Source organism: Pocillopora damicornis, chromosome 1, assembly GCF_964200805.1.
Source record: "Pocillopora damicornis chromosome 1, jaPocDami1.2, whole genome shotgun sequence".
NCBI classification, from domain to species: domain Eukaryota; kingdom Metazoa; phylum Cnidaria; class Anthozoa; order Scleractinia; family Pocilloporidae; genus Pocillopora; species Pocillopora damicornis.
The window spans coordinates 27,749,080-27,772,833 of record NC_142670.1 but is presented as its reverse complement, the minus strand read 5'-3'; the positions used below and the strand labels follow the sequence as shown (position 1 = coordinate 27,772,833).

Sequence of the window (23,754 nt, the reverse complement as noted above, 5' to 3'; positions counted from 1 at the left end):
CCCGATATTCAGTTTTCACTCGAAAAGAAGTGCTCTTACCACTTCGACTCCGTCATTAGTAAAAACCAGCCTCAAACAAATGGAGAGAAGGATATCCCGAAACGATTATTTCTTTTTTTCCATAGTTTAGTAATAAACTGTGGGCAAGGACCGGAAGAGCATTTGCAATAAAATTCATCCAAGGTCAAACTTAGTGCAATCCATCGAGCAACATCTACATTTCGTTAGTTTCCAATCAATTTGGCCATTTGTTAAATAAAAATATTATTTACATTCAATTGTACGGATATTTGAATAAGAAAAAAAAGTGGAAAGCTAAATGCAAAAGAGAATCTCTATGAAGAAAAGAACTTTTTGTGTATTTATGATTGCTAGATTATTTCTCTTTTCTTCTCACGAACGCCATTTTTTCCTTTTTCATATTGGAGGGTAGGCGAAAATTTGCAAAATACACAAAAGTTGAAACCCAACGACAAAGCTGGAAGGGGAGAGACTTACAGAAATCTTGGCATTGTCCATCAAAATTCAAGCGATTTTCATGAGGCCATTGAGTACCATGAGTGCCATCTGCAAACTACAAAAGAAGGGGGGGATAAAGCTGGACAAGAACGGGCTTATGGAAATCTTGGCAATGACTTTAAAGGCTTAGACGATTTTCATAAGGCAATCGAGTGCTATGAATGTCATCCACAAACTGCAAGAGAATTGGGAGGCAAAGCTAGAGAAGGACGGGCTTATGGAAAACTTGGCATTTCCTATGAGAGTTTACGCGATTATCATGAGGCAGTCAAGAGCCATGAACGTCATCTACAAGTTGCAAAAGAAGTGGGAGACAAAGCTGAAGAAGGACGGGCTTATGGAAATCTTGCCAATGCCTATCAGATGTTAGGCGATTTTCATAAGGCTATCAGTTACCACGAGCGTCATCTACAAATTGCAAAAGAAGTGGGAGACAAAGCTGGAGAAGGACGGGCTTATGGAAATCTTGGCAATGCCTATCGTAGCTTAGGCGATTTTCATAAGGCTATCAGTTACCACGAGCGTCATCTACAAATTGCAAAAGAAGTGGGAGACAAAGCTGGTGAAGGAGGGGCTTATGGAAATCTTGGCATTGCCTATGATAGCTTAGGCGATTTTCATAAGGCTATCAGTTACCACGAGCGTGATCTACAAATGGCAAAACAAGTGGGAGACAAAGCTGGAGACGGACGGGCTTATGGAAATCTTGGCAATGCTTATAGGAAGTTAGGCGATTTTCATAAGGCTATCAGTTACCACGAGCGTCATCTACAAATTGCAAAACAAGTGGGAGACAAAGCTGGAGAAGGACGGGCTTATGGAAATCTTGGCATTGCCTATGATAACTTAGGCGATTTTCATAAGGCTATCAGTTACCACGAGCGTCGTCTACAAATTGCAAAAGAAGTGGGAGACAAAGCTGGAGAAGGAGGGGCTTATGGAGGTCTTGGCAATGCCTATGGTAGATTAAGCGATTTTCATAAGGCTATCAGTTACCACGAGCGTCATCTACAAATTGCAAAAGAAGTGGGAGACAAAGCTGGAGAAGGAAAGGCTTATGGAAATCTTGGCAATGCCTATAAGATGTTAGGCGATTTTCATAAGGCTATTAGTTACCACGAGCGTTGTCTACAAATTGCAAAAGAAGTGGGAGACAAAGCTGGAGAAGGACGGGCTTATGGAAATCTTGGCAATGCCTATCGTAGCTTAGGCGATTTTCATAAGGCTATCAGTTACCACGAGCGTCGTCTACAAATTGCAAAAGAAGTGGGAGACAAAGCTGGAGAAGGACGGGCTTATGGAAATCTTGGCAATGCCTATCGTAGCTTAGGCGATTTTCATAAGGCTATCAGTTACCACGAGCGTCGTCTACAAATTGCAAAAGAAGTGGGAGACAAAGCTGGAGAAGGAGGGGCTTATGGAAATCTTGGCAATGCCTATTATAGCTTAGGCGATTTTCATAAGGCTATCAGTTACCACGAGCGTCGTCTACAAATTGCAAAAGAAGTGGGAGACAAAGCTGGTGAAGGAGGGGCTTATGGAAATCTTGGCATTGCCTATGATAGCTTGGGCGATTTTCATAAGGCTATCAGTTACCACGAGCGTGATCTACAAATTGCAAAAGAAGTGGGAGACAAAGCTGGAGAAGGACGGGCTTATGGAAATCTTGGCAATGCCTATTATAGCTTAGGCGATTTTCATAAGGCTATCAGTTACCACGAGCGTCATCTACAAATTGCAAAAGAAGTGGGAGACAAAGCTGGTAAAGGAGGGGCTTATGGAAATCTTGGCATTGCCTATGATAGCTTAGGCGATTTTCATAAGGCTATCAGTTACCACGAGCGTCATCTACAAATTGCAAAAGAAGTGGGAGGCAAAGCTGGAGAAGGACGGGCTTATGGAAATCTTGGCAATGCCTATCGTAGCTTAGGCGATTTTCATAAGGCTATCAGTTACCACGAGCGTCGTCTACAAATTGCAAAAGAAGTGGGAGACAAAGCTGGAGAAGGAGGGGCTTATGGAAATCTTGGCAATGCCTATTATAGCTTAGGCGATTTTCATAAGGCTATCAGTTACCACGAGCGTCGTCTACAAATTGCAAAAGAAGTGGGAGACAAAGCTGGTGAAGGAGGGGCTTATGGAAATCTTGGCATTGCCTATGATAGCTTAGGCGATTTTCATAAGGCTATCAGTTACCACGAGCGTCATCTACAAATTGCAAAAGAAGTGGGAGGCAAAGCTGGAGAAGGACGGGCTTATGGAAATCTTGGCAATGCCTATGGTAGATTAAGCGATTTTCATAAGGCTATCAGTTACCACGAGCGTCATCTACAAATTGCAAAAGAAGTGGGAGACAAAGCTGGAGAAGGAAAGGCTTATGGAAATCTTGGCAATGCCTATAAGATGTTAGGCGATTTTCATAAGGCTATTAGTTACCACGAGCGTGTTCTACAAATTGCAAAAGAAGTGGGAGACAAAGCTGGAGAAGGACGGGCTTATGGAAATCTTGGCAATGCCTATCGTAGCTTAGGCGATTTTCATAAGGCTATCAGTTACCACGAGCGTCATCTACAAATTGCAAAAGAAGTGGGAGACAAAGCTGGTGAAGGAGGGGCTTATGGAAATCTTGGCATTGCCTATGATAGCTTAGGCGATTTTCATAAGGCTATCAGTTACCACGAGCGTCGTCTACAAATTGCAAAAGAAGTGGGAGACAAAGCTGGAGAAGGACGGGCTTATGGAAATCTTGGCAATGCCTATCAGATGTTAGGCGATTTTCATAAGGCTATCAGTTACCACGAGCGTCATCTACAAATTGCAAAACAAGTGGGAGACAAAGCTGGAGAAGGAGGGGCTTATGGAAATCTTGGCAGTGCCTATTATAGCTTAGGCGATTTTCATAAGGCTATCAGTTACCACGAGCGTCATCTACAAATTGCAAAAGAAGTGGGAGACAAAGCTGGAGAAGGATGGGCTTATGGAAATCTTGGCAATGCCTATGATAACTTAGGCGATTCCCATAAGGCTATCAGTTACCACGAGCGTGGTCTACAAATTACAAAAGAAGTGGGAGACAAAGCTGGAGAAGGACGGGCTTATGGAAATCTTGGCAATGCCTATCATAGCTTAGGCGATTTTCATAAGGCTATCAGTTACCACGAGCGTCATCTACAAATTGCAAAAGAAGTGGGAGACAAAGCTGGAGAACGACGGGCTTATAGAAATCTTGGCAATGCCTATCAGATGTTAGGCGATTTTCATAAGGCTATCAGTTACCACGAGCGTCATCTACAAATTGCAAAAGAAGTGGGAGACAAAGCTGGAGAAGGAGGGGCTTATGGAAATCTTGGCTATGCCTTTCAGATGTTAGGCGATTTTCATAAGGCTATCAGTTACCACGAGCGTCGTCTACAAAAAGCAAAAGAAGTGGGGGATAAAGCTGGAGAGAGACGGGCTTATGGAAGTCTTGGCAATGCCTTTCATAGCTTAGGCAACTTTCCTAAGGCAAGCGAGTACCTTGAGCGTCATCTACAAATTGCAAAAGAAGTGGGGGACAAGGCTGGAGAAGGAGAGTCATACGGTAATTTTATCTTATACTCTTAATTAATGCATATCCGAGCTTTCGCGATTTTCATGACTCCAGCCTAAAATTGTCCTGGCAAAATCAAAGGACAAAAGTTTGTTTGAGTGTTACATCTACAGTATAAATTTTAAAGTTGAAAAATTCTCTTACCGCTCGACCCAGTCTGCCAAAGGATTCCACCTCCAATTTCTAGGATTTTTCAAAGCCGTTTTAAAATTTTAGAATCCCAGAGTTTTGCGACAAAAGAGAATTTTTGCCTCTGTAGTAAACTGATTTCAGTTCAGCTACACGCTGTTCGTAGCTTTTGCGATAATTAATCGACAAGTTTATCACGGTCTTGCTTATTTCATTAACTTTGTCCAGATTTTACTTGGGACTAATTTGTCGGCGATGTGTTTCACGATTTGTCGGCCTTGGCCAAAATTTGTCAAAATTTAGTGATGACGAAAAAATCGTTTTAAATAAACAACCTTTTTCGTTGGTGCGGAAAGACCCCATGTTGAACAATTTTGGTTGAACAGATATTGGGAATTAAGTGGTGGTAAATGTCCGTTATATTGTATACTGAAACCAAGCACCTCAAAATAATAATTTCCCCAGCCAAAGAGGAGGATGAGGTACCTTATTACACCGGCAGGAAAGATTTGGCAGATATAGAAGATGCAACAGTAGACACTGAAGACAATGAAAAGACTTTGATCAAAAGGTATGGGTTTTTCTGCAATGAATCAGTTTTTTGCCTTTCCCATGTTTTTTTTTCTCATGGATGCACAGACCATTGTAAAGAGCAGGGTTGGAGTTGCTAGGAGGTGTTAACTAATGGCAACTTTTGACAAAGTGCTCTGACTAAAGAACAACCCTCCGGACCTCTTTATAAATGACAGTTACTTTCTTTTATTTTATTTTCTTTTTAATCTTTAGTTAATAAAGTTCATGCTTAATAACTGTAATGCTATTAAAAATTTATTACATTCGTGCTCAAATCACTGGTGATCCTTGCAATCTGATTGGTTCTAACCGATTGTTTTAGGAAATCAATCAAATTGCAGAAAAAAAGAAAGATAACTTTTATAACATTTTACACACCAGCTCAGTACTGGATAAATAACATACATGTATTTGTACCGGCTTTAAAAAAATTCTTATTCATTTAGCAACTGAATTTTGCAAATTTAAAATAAATGTAATGAAGTGGTAATTGAACTTTTGCCATGCACTTTTGGTCTGAAATCATACTGGTGATTTCAAGTCTAATACTGCTGCACAATCCTTTGATTCAGATGTCACGCGTATGATTTCAGAACAAAGTTTACTCCACCCAGTTCAATTACCATGTTCTACAGGTATTCAACATTTTTTTTCAGTGTTTCCATCAATAAAGGGGTACTTAATTATTATCAAAAATGATAGTGAATCATTTAAATAAATGTTTTGATTTATGATTATAACTTGAGGCTATTTGAGTCAAGGAAAAGCAAATTAATGGAAAAGAAAAGAAAAATAAAGAAAAATAACATTTATTAGATCTAGTTTTGAAATTAAGTGTCAATATCTAAATGAGTTTTTCAAACTGCCAGTTTGCCACTTGCATTTTAAATACCTTTGTCATTGCTTACTTCACTTGGGAAAAATATCTTAAAATGCTAGATAATTAATTTCCTTTACATTTCAGAGGAAAAATCGGAGGTAAGGAAGACTCATGGCACCTGAGGGAAGCTGGTGCCTCTATCAAACTTTGCAGTGGAGCTGTACAACAACCTGTGCCACTTACATGTAGATGCTTATTGTGGAACCCCAGGACCCTCTCCCCCTCCACTGCCAGTGATGAGATATTGGTTAGCAGTGTTATTGAAATATCTCATGATGGCCCACCAGATCTGGATTACAAGAAAAGTTTTGAAGGAATAAGTTTTACTGTATCTTTGATGCACAGTGCCCCATATTTGGAGGGGTATGAGGTGGTTATCAAGCAACTGACTGACCAAGAGAACAATGAATGGAAGGAATTAAAGACACACAATACTTGGCATGGATCAGGTAACGTTATGTTTTTATTAAATACAGGTGTGAATAACTTAATAATAACTTAATGAATGATCATGATATTGCTAGGCTCCCTTTTTCACTGGCATCAATGTCAGCATTTGAGAAATGTGCAGCTCCCCCTCTCCTAACCCAAAATTAAACCCAACTTGTAACCCGAACTTATCAGTTGACTTAAGGGAGAAGGAGTAGGTGTGCAATGACTTAGATGCGGACATCTATCCCTGCAATGCGTGACCTGCTGCACTCATAATGTCAAAGTAGACTTCTTGCTTCTTCACAGGCATTTCAAATCCAACTTTAGAACTTTTTTTTCGTTTACCCTTTAGGTGTATCCAAGCAGTACGTGTAATTATTGCACAAATGTTACATGAAGTCTCCAATGCATTTTAATCACTATAATCTAAATTTTCCTCAATAACTATGTTGCTGCAAACTTTATTCTTTGAAGCATACATATCATAATGACATCTGTTGGGGGTAACTTTATTGTTTGAAGACTTCAAAACACAGCTGAAGGATGCATTTCCAATCATTTATTTTTATATGCAGAAACTTCAACAGTTCCCAAGTGGCTTTTCCCATTTGCACAAGCTGTTTGTACAAAATCAGCAGTTTCTTCATTTGCTGCAGTCTGGCGTCCTAAGTCTTTCACCTTTTCAAGAGGTACTGCAGGAGGCCCTGAATTGACCTGTATTGTGCCTGACCTTCCTGATGTCAGTGTCCAAATTCCTCAGAGTTGTGTTCCTGTTTATCAAGATTTCTGTGTGACAATCAAGGTGCATGGAACTATAAAATTATATACATGCATGAGTCCTGCAACTTTTTCACTTTCCAGTTTTGAAAGCCATAGGATTGGCGTGAGGGGATTGTCAAAAGCAAGGAGATAAAACAAAGGTGTTGCAATAGTATAACCTGTACCCTCAGTTACTTGCCATACACTCCATGAACTTGGTGGCAATATTCATGGAAGAGAGATATTAATTTACAACTTTAAGCTAAAATAGAGGACAGTTTGGCTTGTGCTTGCATGTGTGTGAAGATACATGTGACAAAGTTCTGATCAGCAGTTTTGGTAACTTCGAATTATTTGTGGTACTACTGTCCCCATGTATACTCATGGATCCTGGGCATTCCCTTTTTAAAACTAGGTTTTGGAAAACTCATTCTAAGCAACAGACTTTTGCTTCGATATAAATGTCAAATTGAAATCATTCCTGTCAGGTAAATTGGTTTGTATTGGTTTGCAATTAATGCAATTAGTGGATGAAGTTATGCATGGTATCATGATGAATTAGCAAAACCAAGGTCTGAGTTATCTGCGTAAGCCGAAGACAACACAGACATAAGATTTGGTGAGTTATGACATCATGCAAAAACCAAATTAAATTATTGTTTTATTATACATCTTTTAAACAAATTATGAAAGAAGACATCTCTTTAAATTTGCAAAAGTTTAAGAAAACTTCACAGACGGTCAGGGCTTGGAAACTAGACTTTTTATATTACGTCCAGTGTATACATTTTTTCATAATAATGCTTATCCCGTTGAAGCCCTGATTTTTTTTTTAGGCTTCTTCTTTCCAATTGCTTAAATTGGAAAATTTACTGCGATGATCACATTTCCACTTTCATAATAATGCTTATATTACTACATAAAACTTTGAAAGGACATTTACATTGTATACTATAATTTTTAGATAATTTCAAAATTTCATCCTGAAATTTACTTTCCACAATGTAAAGCAAATTATCTTTATGCTGGGAGTTGTTTAACATGCCCAACAACTTGTTTTGCTTTTAAATCCAGGTACAAGAATTCCCAAGCAGTGAGCTAAAAGGAGAGGGAGGACTTGTCGGTCCAGTTCTTTACATTTCAGGCTCTCAAAATGTTAGTCTCATCGCGCCTGTAACAATAAGGATTCCTCTCACCTTCCGTAAAGGAAAACAAGAGTTGGCAGAGTTACGTCCCGGTGAACTGAGGATATTACAATGTGAAGCATATGACTGGAAAGACATTACAGATAAATTAGATGAACCGCCACGTCTTGTAGATGGGAAAGTGCAATTTAAAGTTAGGCATTTCTCTGGGTAAGTATTTCTCGTCGGCTTTATTTGAAAAATAATACGCATGACGTAGAGGAAATTCAAACGCATTTTAGTGTACAGTCATACATACATGGATTTCTTTTAGTTAACTATAGATTCAATAATTGAAATGACCGCTCGAGTACGTATATACTCAAGATTACTGTGCAATGGCTGATAATCGTTTCCATTGGATTGCTTGAGCTGTGTTTGATTTTTCCTTTTCTTTTTCGATAGATTCCGTCCAATCAAGTTGATGAGATCACTTTTACAATCTACTTCGGGCTTCACTGAGTTTGTAGGAAAGCTTTGCAATAGGTCTAGGCCTCAGCATGCCCGATTTTTTACTTGCTTGTATGAGACCGGTGTTCGTGGACATTTTATACTCAAACTTTTTTGCTATCCTCAAAGACTGTATTATGATGTAATACAGAAAATATCCGAATGTGTCTTACTCTACAAAGAGGAAGGCTGCTCTTCTAAACCAGTTTGTGGAGAGGAGAAAATTTTGGTGTCTCTTTCCGAGGCTATCATACCCCAGGACACAGAGCAGAAAAATGCCCTGCAGTTTGTGAGGTATAATATAATAGAACTTACTTCTGGCCCATCAAGTACATATGATTTACTTGAATGCTTCTAGGTTACGTCATGCTAGTTTTACATAGAAATTATTTATTCCTTCCATTGTAAAATTGTACATTGTTCAACTGTCAGTGAACCATTTTTCGCCACGGCTTTTCTAGGTTTCTTATCAATCAATAGGGCCATGGAGATATACATGTTGGTTTTTTTCGGCTTTATTGTCTTCAAATGCTCGTTTTTAAATATTCAGTAGGGCTCTCGTTAAATGTGCTGTCATTTTCGGTTGTAAGAAAAGATTTCAAAACGTGTGCTTTTCTAGACGAAGACTCGGCTGGTGTACGTTAGGTTTGCCTCATTTAGATTCATTTCATTTTTAACAGATTCCATGAGAACAAAGTTTATTACACGGGTGGTGAAGTTTGCTTAGGAAATGAGAGTATTCCAGGAGTGAAGTTTTGCGACCAAAATCAGCAACTTTTGTGCAACATTATCATGGTATTAGCGTCTCAAGTAGGTGACATCTTACGGTTTGTGGATTTCCTAATTAAATGCACTTTTAGCCCAGAGCTAATAAAGTACTGATGCCAACCTTACTATAGTAGATGACAATTAATTAAAAGGATTGCAATGTTTTAACTACAGGCAGCCCAAGCTCCAGTTGTGAGATGATCATCTTGCGAAATAAGAGTCATAGCGAAAATTTTAGTTTGTGTTGGAATAATTACGACCGCTCTTAGGAAGTAAAAATACAGTCAAATTCTCAATAAAAATATCTCACCTTACTTCCAAAGTGCATTGCCTGTGGTCAGACCGCTTACTAAGATGAAAAGAAGCCATTTTAGCAAGTTCTCCATTTTTAGGTTTCTTTCTCCTAGGAGTAGTAAAGCTAGTTTCCGAGTAAGATAATGAGGTCATTTAAGGCGGCACGAAACTTATTAAGGACGAATCACTAGAAAAAAAAACACTGAGAAACGTCGAATAGGTAAAGAAATGTCCGCCCACAGAAAACAGTACATGAACATGCAGGACCTTGCAAATTTTTGATTTTGATTTTGTGATTACTTTATTTTGTGATTACTTTACTTTTCAGTTGCTTTAAAGTCGCTTTCTATGCCTCTGCCTTTTTATTTTTCCTTTTTCTTATTAATTAGTAAATTTCTTTATTTCCTCATTTCTATTCATCTCATACGCACCCGTAATATTGCAAATTTTCCTCCTCCATTTAGGTTTCTATTCCTGTCACCTCTGACTTTGAAGAAGGAAGTGGTAAGTTGTTGTTTTTGTTGTAGGTTTTGTTGTTGTTCGAATAAATACAATTTACTGGACTAGTCATCTTGTTCTAAAATATGTTGTTCGAATAAATACAACTACTTAACACCAGTCATCTTGTTCTAAAATATGTAAATTCAGAAATGTAGGCTCTATGGGTTTTTAAAATGTAGCTTTTAGTGACAAAGCACGTGTTCTCAACGGAAAGTCAAAATAACCTGCCTTACTTCATGTGTTAATAAATCGGGCCGTGCCCCCCCTCGCGCTCAACAGTGATGGCTTATTGTCTCTGTTATGTATCCGTAAACTCAATGCAGACCACGGTGCGTGCGTCCCTCCTTGCAGGGAATTTGATGCTGAAAACGAATAAAGCACAAAACGGCTTGGCAAAGACACAAAGAAGTGTAATTCTCTAGAAATTATTCCGTTGGCTGTATGGTTAAAATGATGGAATAACTCTGACAGTGATGAATCGTTTGCACCCGCTATTGCTTTGCAAATGAAATCTTAAATCGAATATTTTCCCATATAACGGCCCCCTTCGTCAAATTTGTCAATGCTCATTGTTACTTATAAGAGAAATCGACAAAACTTACCTCTTTAATTTGTGAACGCTGGGTGATACCCGAATGATCACAGTCCAGGATCACCATATCAACGTTTCCGAACCATCAGTGCCATAAAAATTACATTAGTTCTCAAGCCAGCCATCTATTTAACTCCATTATTCTGCAGGAATTTCCTCCCAAAGTGTGAAACATTCAATTGTAAAGCGTCCAAATTCAGAATCATCGTCATGCAGCCCTGTTGCAGCTCCTAGGAAGAGGATACGCCAATCTGCAGGTAGTACCGAGATTTAAAATGTCGCGATGGATTTTCCTTTTTAATTGTATTTTATTCAAGTTTGCATGTTGTTGTTACGCGTTTATGCATGGTAAAATTTGTTTATGCAGAAAGACTGGCATTATATTTCTTAGACATCCTCTTTACCCACTTATATAAGAGAATAAAAAATAATGAATTAAAAGTGGACTCTATCATTAATCCAACACCCGTGTATCTTATTTTTTTATGAATGGGTTGGGAAAATGGTTTCCCTGCCGCTGCAAATGTATCCTCGCACAAGCTTGAAAATCTTTAGGGCAAACGATTCGGTATTGAATGATAACAAAAGGTGAGAAGTCGCCTTTCGCCACAACTGTTCGCTATTCGCCAAAGCCTTGAAGCACCCCTTTTCTAATTTTTTAATCTCCCTCCGTTGTTATCCTCAGTTACCTATTTGGTTAAAGATGGTGAACCATCAGATGAGGAGTTGGAATGTCTGTCCAGGGAACTTGCAGGAAAATGGAAGACATTAGGAAGACGCCTGGGATTCAACGAATCTAGAATAGAGAGCTTTGATGAACTCAAGAAGGAGCTTGAAGAGAAGGCTTATAAAATGTTAATGACTTGGAAAGAAAAAGTAGGCTGCGAAGCCACTTACAAAGTTTTGTACGATAAGTTGTGTCACAAATTGGTGGAATGTAAACGTCTAGCACAGCAGTATTGTTGCGATGAGATTGTAGGAAATGACTCTCCATAGTCATATACGATAGAGACTGAGTCGTTTCTGTATTACGTCAAATATCTTTGTGAGTACTCTTAAGAGCGTCTGTGTCGAGCATTCGCGCTTAGTAAGTCGTTAGTTTTCCTTGCGATTCAAGATAGGGGAAAGATTATCTCCAAAAAAAAAACATATTTACCCGTATTTTTGCACTCGAGAACCGCTAGCTAAAGAATACTAAGGTCGGAATTCACTCAGACGTCCAGAACGACAGAGCTGAATAACGTCTGCGCATGCGCTTCGCTTTGGCGCGGATTTTGAGTCGTTTGCACGTTCGATGTGCTATGCTATAGATTCTAGGCGTTTTTTAACAGAACAACTTCCAGAATAACTTCCAAAAACTTTCTACACCCCTTAGATATTTTTAGATTTTAATTTTCTTCTTTAAAACACTGGAAATAGGAAAATGCCTTCAACGACAACAAAATGCCTTGGTTTTAAATGCCAGCCCTATTTTTCGCCGCAAATTTCGCTGAATTTTAACCTCGAGCGCTTGAGCCCGTGTTATTGGCCGTATAACTGTGATGTCACATTTCGTTATTTAGCTCTGTCGTCCAGAGCATGCATGTGAAGCACATTACTACCCTCAAGCATCTTATTTCATACTTCATAGCTTGACATTAGAATGTATTTTCTCCTTATTATTCTCTGTGCATTTCCTAAGGAACAGATAAAGAGAATTGGTTTATTAACAGTTAAGAGCTTCTTAAGTTAGAGATCAGTTACTATGTTCTCGTGTTCTTAATTTGTTATTTAGGTTGACACTGTAAGGAAAAATTAGATGCTAGACACTATTTGAGTTGAATTAATCGTTTGTGGTTAGCTTGAATTAACAGCGTAATTTTGTACAGAGTGAGATTCCCCTTGTCTCAGTGTGGTGGATAAGTATAAAACGTGTAACGGCCTTAGAATAAAATTTGTAGATGCTGAGCTACCTTTTTTGTTCTTAAAAAGTGTAAAAAATTCAGCAAAAATCAAATACAAAATGTCTCTTTCTCAGGCTTAACTCCCATGATTCTTTGTGGTTTATAGAGGTTACGCCCCATTGAAAGTTCAACAACAAGTTCACCCCTGATTCGACGAGTGGTCCCTGTCAAATATAACATAGATTTATATAGCCAACCCTAAAAGCAGAGTTCCAGTCAGTTTATTTTCCAGCCCTTCAACTTCTAAAAATTCCTATGCACTGGCTCTCGAAGAGTTAACGAGATGTGGAACGGAAGGAAGATATTCTCATAACTTGCAAAGTGATCAACATATCAACATGCGTGCTAGTCAGCGGTATTTTCAAGCAGCTGAAGACTTTCGTTGACGTTCCTTATTGTTTGAACGGATAGTCAAGAATATAGAATGTTTTCTTCCCTAGATGTCTGTATCGGTTGAAATGATATTTTATTGCCCGTGTTTGTTAATTTTGGTTTAGACAGAATGAAACGACGTTAAACGACTTCGAGTTAAGATCTAGATATCACCGGTCTATTAAAGGGTTTACACGCGGGATCAGTAGTCACTGAAATAATGTGCCAGAATAGTTTTTAGCATCTCTTATACCTTCTCCTGATGTCGCCATTTATGACTGTTTACTTCAAAGGTTTTTCTCTAAACTGTCAAACTCCTCTGATAAGCGTAGAAAATTAGAAAGAAAAGTCACATTTCAACTCGAGTCGATGTTTAAATTCTCTTCTTTCAACTGCTCTGGCTGGAAAGACCGATGCTGTAATTGCATATCAATGTACATGTCTTTAAACCAACTATCCTCTATCCTGGCAACCCTAGCCACTGAAATTCTAAATTTGTCTTCCATCTGGTTCTTACGCTGCGAAAGTTAGATTTCAATGAAGACAAGCTAGAGTTAGAATATCTTTGTGCATAACAGAAACTAATCCAAAGATCAATCAAGTTTTATATTTAGTTTTAAAGTTGAGTCGATGTTGTTATTGACCCATGAAAGAGATTCTGATATGGTAGCCTCTATGAAATTCTGTCCTGGAAACTGGAGTTGTGGCAACATCACGCTTACCATGAAAAACAACAATACATTTTATTGATCTGAAAAAAGGATTCATTTGACCATCAACTAAGACTTTCACTGGTTCACTCTGACAAAATTTTAACATAAGAGGTTTTAAAAGGCTTGAGTATTTGTTAAAATTGGCCAACTTGATGCAGCAACTCAGGATATAAATTGAATGCACACTTTTTTTTAACATTTTTTCATTAATGCAGTTACCTGCTGGCAAAACATGATATATTTCAACCCAACTATTTTCTTATGAACACCATTATCAAATAATTATGCAGGTACCCTGGCTAAATAGAAAATGTGTAGTATATACAAAATGTTTTAAATGCCACATTTAAACTAAGCGAACGACATTGAGAAACGTGTATAAGGGAACAGGGTCGCTTATTTCTGTCATTCATTTGCTTCTCACGCCTGTTGCGGACTGGTTCATGAGGCTGGGCTGTCAGGGCGAGCAAGCCATTAGATTTAAGGGAAATGTTAATTAGGAAAGTGATTATTTTGGAGCCTGGAAAATATCATTGTGTAAAGCCATACAGGTACTAGCAACCTCATTCTTATAAACTAGTACGAGGAAGGATACAACATTTTACTTCATAGATTTGATTCACAGGCTGTGCACAAAAATTTAATTGGGCTATTAGAACTAAAATCCCTAAGGAATGACAAAACGTAGCCGGGTTAACACTGAAGTCGCCTCTAGCGTTCAAGTCGTTGTTTTCAAATGTCGGTTTTTTTTGCGAATACAACGTGTATGGTATAAAGACAATGGCTCCGAGAAGCCGAATTAAGTACAAAGATAATAGATTGAAAATGATTGAGATCGTTGCAAAGATACTTGCAGCAAGGATGTGTTATTTCCAGAAATAGAAGAAAAGGTCAGAGTTGCCCCAGATGGCCAATACTGAGACAGGCTTAACCATGGCAAGAAATCGAGGTCAGTCAGCGGCCGATGTCACGGACGCAACACGAGCTGCGTTTCACCTTACTGCGTCTGCGCACTAAAATCAAGCATCAAAAGATGTCGGAAATTACCTTTTACAAAGCCATTGCCATAGGTGTGATTTCTATCATTTTTCTGTGTCTTGATAAAATCATACCACAATTTCAGCAAAGGGTAGGGTACGTCCACAACTAAGATGATATTCCTTGTCACTTTCAATCCCCAACTTCCATTTTAAAAATGAATCAAAGGGAGGTGTATCAGACATTTTGCAGCGCTGATAACTTCTTTATTATTTTCTTTCCGAGATATTGCTTGAGAAGCTGTTAAAATCTTGTCCAAATAAGAAGCTTACTATTTTGTTTTTCAAGTCAAATTATTTTCGCGCCAATGCTGCAATCTATGCCAATCTTTGAGCCTTCAGTAGCTGCCCTGTAGCGGTATTGTCCATAACAGGCTAGGTTACTATGTTTTTACAAAATGGCGATCGAAGAGTACTTTGAAATGTTTTCAGATCTTATAATTTTAGTTTTTGACTCAACGTCTCTACTGGGAACAAGACCCATGAGAAAAAAATTTTTTTGGACTTTTGGAAGTCGCTTGGCAGCGTGGATTCACACTTTTATGACTTCAAATAGCCTTCAATTAGAAGGTCGGCTTTCGCAGAGATCGAACAGACCTGGGCAATTGTGGCTGCAGGAGAAGCTTTAGCTGACCAACATAAGCCATTTTAAGACACTTAGGGCACCAAAAAGGTTTAAAGTTTCTTCGACTGGGGCAGATCGTAGCGAAATCGTAAGAGTTTGAGAACGGAGGTGAGTGATCTGGACACTCTTCTAATACATTTCATTACACGCCCTGAAGTATATGTACGTTTTGACAAAGTCAGCTTCAAGATTGTCCAAGACTGGGTTGTTCAAATCCCGGTACACGTTGCTGCTAGGGGTTGTAGCTAGGGATTGTTCCAGTTTATGCTTACATTTCTTTTTCTGAGCAATACTCGTATTAATCTTAATCGTGACAAATTACTCAACAGGAAAGTTATTTTGAACCTAGAATGAAAAAATGACATCTAAGGCACGTAAGGTTTGGTTTGTTTCTTTATAACCCTTTAGCCCCCAAGATCTGATTGTTAAATCTCCCCTCTAGCTGCTACACATTATCTTGTAAATTAGTTGTAAGAATTTGTTGTTAAATCAGCATAACAACTTTTCCCTGATAAGCTCTAGGATTCTTGTTACCTGTTTGCTGGATAATGTGAGGATATTATCAGGAGAAGTTTCATGTTAATCACTTCTGGGAGTTAAAAGGCTAATTAAGCTTACATAGTGCTAAGGATTTACTTATGTTTTTCTCCATGGAAAAATAGCAGTTACATGTAGTGGCTGCTTTAAATGAATTCTTCAGGACAAATTTATCTTCAGGTTTTTTTTATTTATTTGTTTTTCTTGTTTTGCTTTATTTTGTTTCAATTTACCCTTCAGCATAGTGCAACTTGTGGTTAAATTAATTAAGTGCAGAATGGATTCTTTGGCTCACCACTGAAATGAAACAAAAAAAGTTTAGTCAAAGTCATATTTGATTTTTGATGACAACTTATTAAATGGTCGCAGTGGGATAAAGGAGTGAAAAGAGTAACACTAAAGAGTAGTCACATGTCAGCTGTTAAAGCACTATGGTGGTGTGATCTCTGGGAAGATTTGTTTGCCACTGCACTTTGGGATTACAGAGAGTAACTTAACTGTTTAATATGTGTCTTCTTCTGAAATTTTGCCCCCTTATGTGACTTAATTAAAAGAAAGAAGGAAACTTTTAAGAAATGAATGAAATGCTTTCTTGCTGCCAAAAATCACATTGACATAATTTATTTTAAATTCATATAGTTTTTTCTTTCCATTGCATTTTTATTAAGCTATTTTGTTTTCAAGTCTGTTACTTTCATATATTTTTTTTTAATTAAAAAAATTAAGCCATTCATAAGATTAATTTTTTCTTTCCTAAGTTTCCTATATTTTAGGCTTTGCAGAATTTTGTAAGAGTTTTTTTAACCCTTAAACTCCCAGAGGTGATTAATATGCAACTTCTCCATATAATAAATATACATTTTCCAGCAAACAGGTAATGAGAATATTCAGACTTATCATGTCAAAGTTGTCATCTTGATCTAACACTGAATCCTTGTCCCTAATTTACCAGGAAAAGTGTAACAGCAAGAGTTGGAAGTAAAAGAGTGAAGAAAGCTATATGGTCAGTTTGTTTGTTTATCTGTTACTTTTTTTTGCTCAAGTTACTTATTTTGTATAAGTTCTTTACTGTAAATTTTATTAATTCTGATATATTTATCATTTTTCTCATTTGCTTTAAATCGTTCCCTATTGTCTTTAACCAGCTGTTTCTCCCTGGATCTGGTACAACATTTGTTAGTGTCTTGTTCTCCTTTATTTTGTTTTCTTTATCTCAAGTAAGGTATTATTTGTAATTTATTTTAGCAACTGCTTCAATTGTTCACCTTGCTTTGATTCTTCAGTTTTTTTTATTTTGTTTGGAAGTATATTAAAGAGCTTTTTTTTTGGACTGTAATAAGAGTATTTTTGGCCATCATGAGCACCTCTGGCACTGTGATTCCCACATCTTTTTTTCTCTTTCATTTATCTTTTTTTAACCAATGATGCTGTTGTTTTGTTCAGCTTATCAACATTTGCTGAGCAAGTCTGCAACATCTTGCAGTTCCCTTCAGTCTATAATTTTCCCCTTCACATGCATACCTACTTCTGATATATACTGATGATAAGATATTACCCAATATATCTGTCTTGAAGAGTTGTCTAATTTTGGTTGCCTGAAATTCTGATTTTTTTGGCTCAGTATATAATGGATGACAACCCAATTGGTAGCCTTTGAAAACCCGTGTCTTTGTTGGAGAAAAGAATGCTCATGCCTGAGAGGTTTATTTCATAAATTATATTACAGCTGCCCTCTTTTATGTCTATTATCCTTCAAATTTTTTTCAACACATAAGAAAAATGCTTATGAACAGACTACTGTTTATGGTGTGTCAGTGTTCTCTGAAATGATTTTGTGAACAAAAGAAACATTTTCCTTCTATAGCAATGCTCTTCATCTTGAATCAAATCTTATACACAGAGTTTTCCATGTAGATGTAAGGTTTGAAAATTGGGAAATATCACTTGAGGTATATTCTTACATATCCCCCAGTTTTAGCTAGGGGATACTCTGTCATTTGATGGGTTTGGACCAATGGCCCACAAGCAAATAATTGTATTTGTTGGATTATAAAGGAATTTATAGATCAAGAATAATTTTTTATAAAAGCAAGGTAGCTGATGTATTGTAAGTGTAATGTGTGCTTTTGTAATTAATTAAGATTTTAAAATATGAAAAAAGAAAAAACAGAGAGAAAGAAAGAAACCTCTGAAAAATACAAGAGACCAAATTGCTATTTTTGTCTCTGATTGGTTGATTATAGTGCCAGTATTCAAGCAAATCACAGACCATGGATCATGGAAAAGCGAAGAAATATTAGATTGTTTTTAGGCTCAATCAGTGTTATAAATAGCGCTGTGTAGGACAAATAAAATGATTAGTATAGTGTCCCAAATTGTCTCGTCCTATCCAACTACCTGAAATCTTGATCCTTTTAGTTCTGAGATCTGAGAGTTGATCCACTCAACTGAAAACCTGACACAGTTTGTTTTTAACATTGTATGTAGAATTTGTATGAGATTGTGTTAATGCTGAAACAAAAATTTGTCAAGTTTTTTTAGATATTTTATTTCCTTTATGGTTTTTGCTATATTTGTTTTTCAGACCCTTCATTATGCATGCTGTGTATCCCAGAAAGACAACATTACCAAACATACCTGTGAGACAAGCAGTAAGTTTCCTGGTCAAATGATCAGGTACTCTTTCCTTTCTGTGTTTAATTAGCTTTGATACCATGTTAGATTTAAAACCACAAACTCAATTATTATCATAACAAGATAGTCGAAGGGGGGCACAAAAGTGTCCTGTCAGGGATGGCTGAGACTTCATGTTGCTTGACAGTAGTATATCTCGTACTTGGTGACAGATGTTTAGAATATTTTTAGCCATCAAGAGATAAAGCACAATTTAATTACAGAAATTCATTGACTTTTATTCTGAGTATCACCTGTCAACAACCAATTACATTAACTAATTTACTAGCATAAAACCCATAATAAATCAAGTGTTCTTTTCCATGTGATAAAAGTAGCTCTTGCACATCTGTTGTTCTGAGTGATTTACTACAAAAGTGAGCCAAGTGATTAAATCGTTAGACAAACAGCTTTACTAATTGTTTTTTAACCTTTTAACCCCCAAGATCTTAATGTTAATTCTCCCCTCTAGCTGCTACACATGTCCTTGCAAATTAGGTACAAGAATTTGGTGTTAGATCAAGAAAGTGACTTTTACCTAAGAAATTTGAATATTCTCATTACCTGTTTGCTAGATATATGTATGGATATTTTAGGGAGAAGTTTCATGTTAATCACTTCTGGGAGTTAAAGGGTTAAGTGTAGTTTAGCAAACCCCAGTGAATGGGGCTAAGTTCTCAACAAAGAGTGGGGTGATATAAAAAGGAAGCCTTGGTTTTTTGAGTTTAATGCATTCTTTGCCATACTTTTCCAGAGTTTGTTTCACTTCAAACTTTGAACTGGCTTCAAGGGAAAAAGTTAGTTTTCTTTTCCTAAGACTCTCAACTGTTCCTTGAGCTGAGGTCAAAGGGTAAAATAAAAAGTGGTTTTTGAGTTGGGAGGTATGATATCATGATTTAAACAATTTAAAAATAATTTTGAGTACTTACATACTTAAACATGTTCTCTCAAACTCTAATATATACTCTCAAATTAGTCAGCTTTAATCAGGTTCATACTTTTATCATGCAGTGGGTACTGTCCTACAGTAACAGAGGGATTGTCAAATTGTTGGTGTTCTTTTTTGTTATTTTCTCCCCAATTTTATTTTACTGTCATCAGCAAAAATTAGTGACTTGAGATAAGAGATGGACTACAGCAAGTCACTCAGACATAGGACTGTTGTGCTTTGTCTACTTAAATACAAATACTACCTTTAAAGTAATCTAATGATAATCATTATATACTGAAACAAAATATGTTTCATTCCTGATTGGTCTGGTGTAAATGAATTGAAAAATAAGTTACTAAGGTACTTGATATAACCTGTTACTGAAGTTACAGGTTTTCCATGCTACACACTGGCTTGAAATTAAAGCTTCTTGGGATAACTTAACAACACTAAACTTTTTCGTAGTTAGAAAAAAAAAATTACAATTTGATGTGTCCATCACCCTCTGCCTTCTAAGAATAATCAAATCAAACAATATAATTTAGGGTGTGAAATAATTTTATTTTTTCTGATAGCCACTTGGCTCCTAAATTCTTCAAAGTGGTAGCCAATTCAAAAAAGTTGTTCACCAGTTTCAAAGACAATCAAAACCTTTTTTTACGCTGTCATCGTTCTAGAAAATAAGTTAGGGAAAAGATCTTTAACGTGCTTCAAAGGGAACACTAGAATGTATGATATGCAATGTTCAAGCTCACCTAAATCCAAGATGGCATCTAGTTTTCGATTGAGATGCATGTGCTGCATTTTGGAAACAAACTTAACGAGGAAGTTTGCCGCGGATTTATCAGTCGCCAATTTGGTGACTAATTTTCAGGATTTGGTCACCAAAGTAAAAAATTTGGTTGTATTGGTGCCTGTATTAGGCAAAATTTCATGCCCTGTAATTATCTTAAGGAATTTTCCAACTAGTTGAAAATGTTTTGAGAAATGTGCACCAGGAATGTACAAAGAGCAGTATTTTAAAAAGATTTTGTTTAGAACATATCATACATAAAAATGCATAAACAGCTGTTGCATTTAAAAATTTATGGTTTCTCATAATTTTGTACAAAAGGTTTGCAAAAAGCTCTGCAGTGGCTTGTGCAATTACCAATGCTATCTAAACATCACTCATGCCTTTGAATTAAGAAATGTACTTTTGGTATTTATCCGAATCACATACGACTTTATACACGATGATAGTTATACTGAAGCAGGTTGTTCGGGGAAGCTCATGGGATTTCCCTTACAAATACATGTAAGATTAGATTCATAGAATTTAGCAATAGAAAAAAAGAAACAAATTTCATGATATTTGGAAGATGATGCTCATGTAACTGTTACGCTGTTAGACACATTTTATCTGCACCCTGTGCTCACATGTGCCAATTCCTGCAAGAACACACTGTCAGCAAAGGAAATCATAAAAGCACAATGATATTATACAATCCTTCATACATACACATGCATTTGGTATTGTCTGTTTTAACCCTTTACATTCTAACATTGATACATATGCATATTCTCCATTCTCCAGAGGAATTTGTTCAACAATCAAGACCTGATAACAGGTTTCTTATTTTGGGAAAATTTGTCGGTTTAACTTACCTTCGGACAATCATGAAAATTACAACGATCTAACCAAGATAAACACAGGAATCAAATTTACCCACTGAATAAATATAGGGGTCCGAGGAACGTAACCACAAAGTAAGGCAAAGACCTTGACAAGTGGTTGCGTGACAGTTATGAAATTTCATTTCTGTTGTCAAGGTCATGTGATTGTTTTAATTGTGCGAATGTCACGATTACATACTCAAATTCTAGGAACCAAACGAGGTGATGAATCTATGCATTTCCTAATGTTCTGACAAGAGGAATTTGTTCAACAATTAAGACCTTTTTTTGTTAGTGATCATGTCCTCTATTCAGTGTCACTATAAAAATGATAATTTAGGGATAATATTGCAAGGAGAAAATGGTTGCTTGTCACTATTTGAGGTTAAAGGTTCAGGGAAAGTTAATGTTTAAACAGTAGAAAACCTGGTGTGCCTGGCCTTTTTTTTCCTCTGGGACAAGTTGTAAGTAAAATAGGGATTCTTATCAATAAAAAATTTGTCGCGTATTTAATTTTTTATCTCTCTGAAGTTTCCCTCTTGTTTGATGATGTATTTTTGTTGCAGGCAAAGAAAATTTAATTGTAGAAACTTGAAAAGAGACAACTACACCTGTTGCAGCAAAGTTCAGAGACAAAGAATGCTACAGGAGACCCACTCACTTTTTGTCTGGGATGAAAAATGTAGTGAGGAGATTTATGAGCTTGTGGAAACTTAAAAGATTACTGCTAATACAAAATATATGATACTTACATGGCGTACTCAGTATGTTGTGTCCTGTGTACATTTCATTTAAATAATGAGATTATATTTGAAAACTGAAATAGAAGCTAAAATGCTGGGCAGTTGAACCCATGAAGCACAGAAAGATCAGTCATTAAAAAGAGTACTGGGCATATGATCATAAAAAAGTCAAGTTTTATCTTAGTTTGATGGCTTGTTATTGAATCTGTGCATTCTAATTATGTCACTTGCTAACTGTAATCTGAAATCCACAAGTTGTAATATTTCTGCCTCAGTGTCCCCATCTTCTGTCCCTGAGATGTCAAAATGGCAGTTGCACTGTGTGATGCTGATAAGGATTTGTTATATCCTATTGTGGCTCCCTTTTCTAAGCTTTTGGAAAGATTATCTAATAAACAAAAAATATCCAGGGTTTATTTCACCTCAGTTGGTTTTTGTAACAGAAAGGAGTACAATAATCCAGTTATACCCTAACACACCACAGGAAGCCCAAGCTTCTATATTAACACTCTGTTAATATATTAATACTGCAAAGATATAAACACTGTAAACTGCTGCTTACAAGCCCCAACCCCCATATATGAGCCACCACCCCCCTCCCCCCCCAGGTTAAATGCCAATCTACCTTTGGACAAAAAGAAATTGTAAAATGTAAAAGAAAAATATTTAATTCTAGGAGAAAGATGAACTTCAAGGGGGAAGTCTAAACCTCAGTTTTGTTATCTTACAGTTTTGCTCGTGTTGCTAGTTTTTTTTGTTTGTTTTAATTCTGTTTCAAATGTGTTGAAACGACTTTGAGTTATTTTGACGTTTTGAAGCTTAATTAAAATCCAATAATTGCAAAACGTATTTGATCCGCGCTCAGCATCTTTCGCTTTGTCTATTACTTTCACAAGTCCCCTCGGATATAAGCCCCTGCCTTTATAGGCCCCCTCGGACATAGGCCCCTCCGTTTATAAGCCCCCTCGGATATAGGCCCCTCCGTTTAAAACCTCTTCCTAAACCTCTTATGAAGTTGCATAATCACTGAGCTTGTAATCGTTAGGTTTCGGCATATTTGTTTTGTGGAACTTCAAGAATTGTATTAGTGACATTCTCAACTTGAAAGTTTGATTCCGTTTTTATTAAAAAAAAAAAGATAACACAGCTTTTTTTCGAATTTTCAAGGTTACTTTGCGGCTGATTAGCTCGCTGTTGAGAGAGGCAAGAGAGGGAACTGAAAACTACTTTTGCGGCCGTAAATCAGCTTTAAAAAAACTCAAAATTCAAACGAGTAAACAATATAGAGGCAAGTAAAGTTCTTTGTTCAAAAGTATTTCAAATTTCTGGGTTAAGTATGCAACAGTTTATTCTCAGACAAATCCTCGTATTTCGCTCGTCGGCTAAAGTAATAATCATATTTGCATAGTTATGAAGGCTAACTGTGCGAGCCTGGGCTGCCTGTGGGCTCAGTCAGGCATTTAGCGAAGAACTTAAAAACAAGAAAAGGGCGGAATTACCCAAAATGCGCCAGTTATTTTTAATGGTTGGGAGGGGGGCAGGGCTGATGTTGGCCTTAATTTTCTTCATGCTCTCGGTTAATGGAAATGAGCGAAAAAGTTGCCGTGGGATCAGGAACTTTACCTCGCCCGGTTCTTCTCTTGTCTCTAATCCACTGACTCAGAGTCGCAAACAGGTTTCTTATTGTGGGAAAATTTGTCGGTTTAACTTACCTTCGGACAATCATGAAAATGACAACGATCTAACCAAGATAACACAGGAATCAAATTTACCCACTGAATAAATATAGGGGTTCGAGGAACGTAACCACAAAGTAAGGCAAAGACCTCGACAAGTAGTCGCGTGACAGTTGCG

The 23,754-nt window shown here is 37.1% G+C and overlaps 1 long non-coding RNA gene across 4 annotated transcripts in view; it reads left to right on the top strand.

Annotated features, from left to right (window-relative positions):
* LOC149053074 (uncharacterized) overlaps window positions 1-23,754 on the top strand; it is a 51,243-nt gene that overhangs the window by 21,162 nt on the left and 6,327 nt on the right. Inside the window, exons 3-5 of one of the 4 annotated variants that reach the window (XR_016188821.1) lie at window positions 16,850-16,900; window positions 18,482-18,548; window positions 21,724-22,314. This is a non-coding gene — a long non-coding RNA (uncharacterized LOC149053074). Of the gene's footprint in view, window positions 1-16,849; window positions 16,901-18,481; window positions 18,549-21,723; window positions 22,315-23,754 lie in introns of those variants that run through there. The other 3 variants (XR_016188820.1, XR_016188823.1, XR_016188819.1) reach the window with 3 other exon arrangements.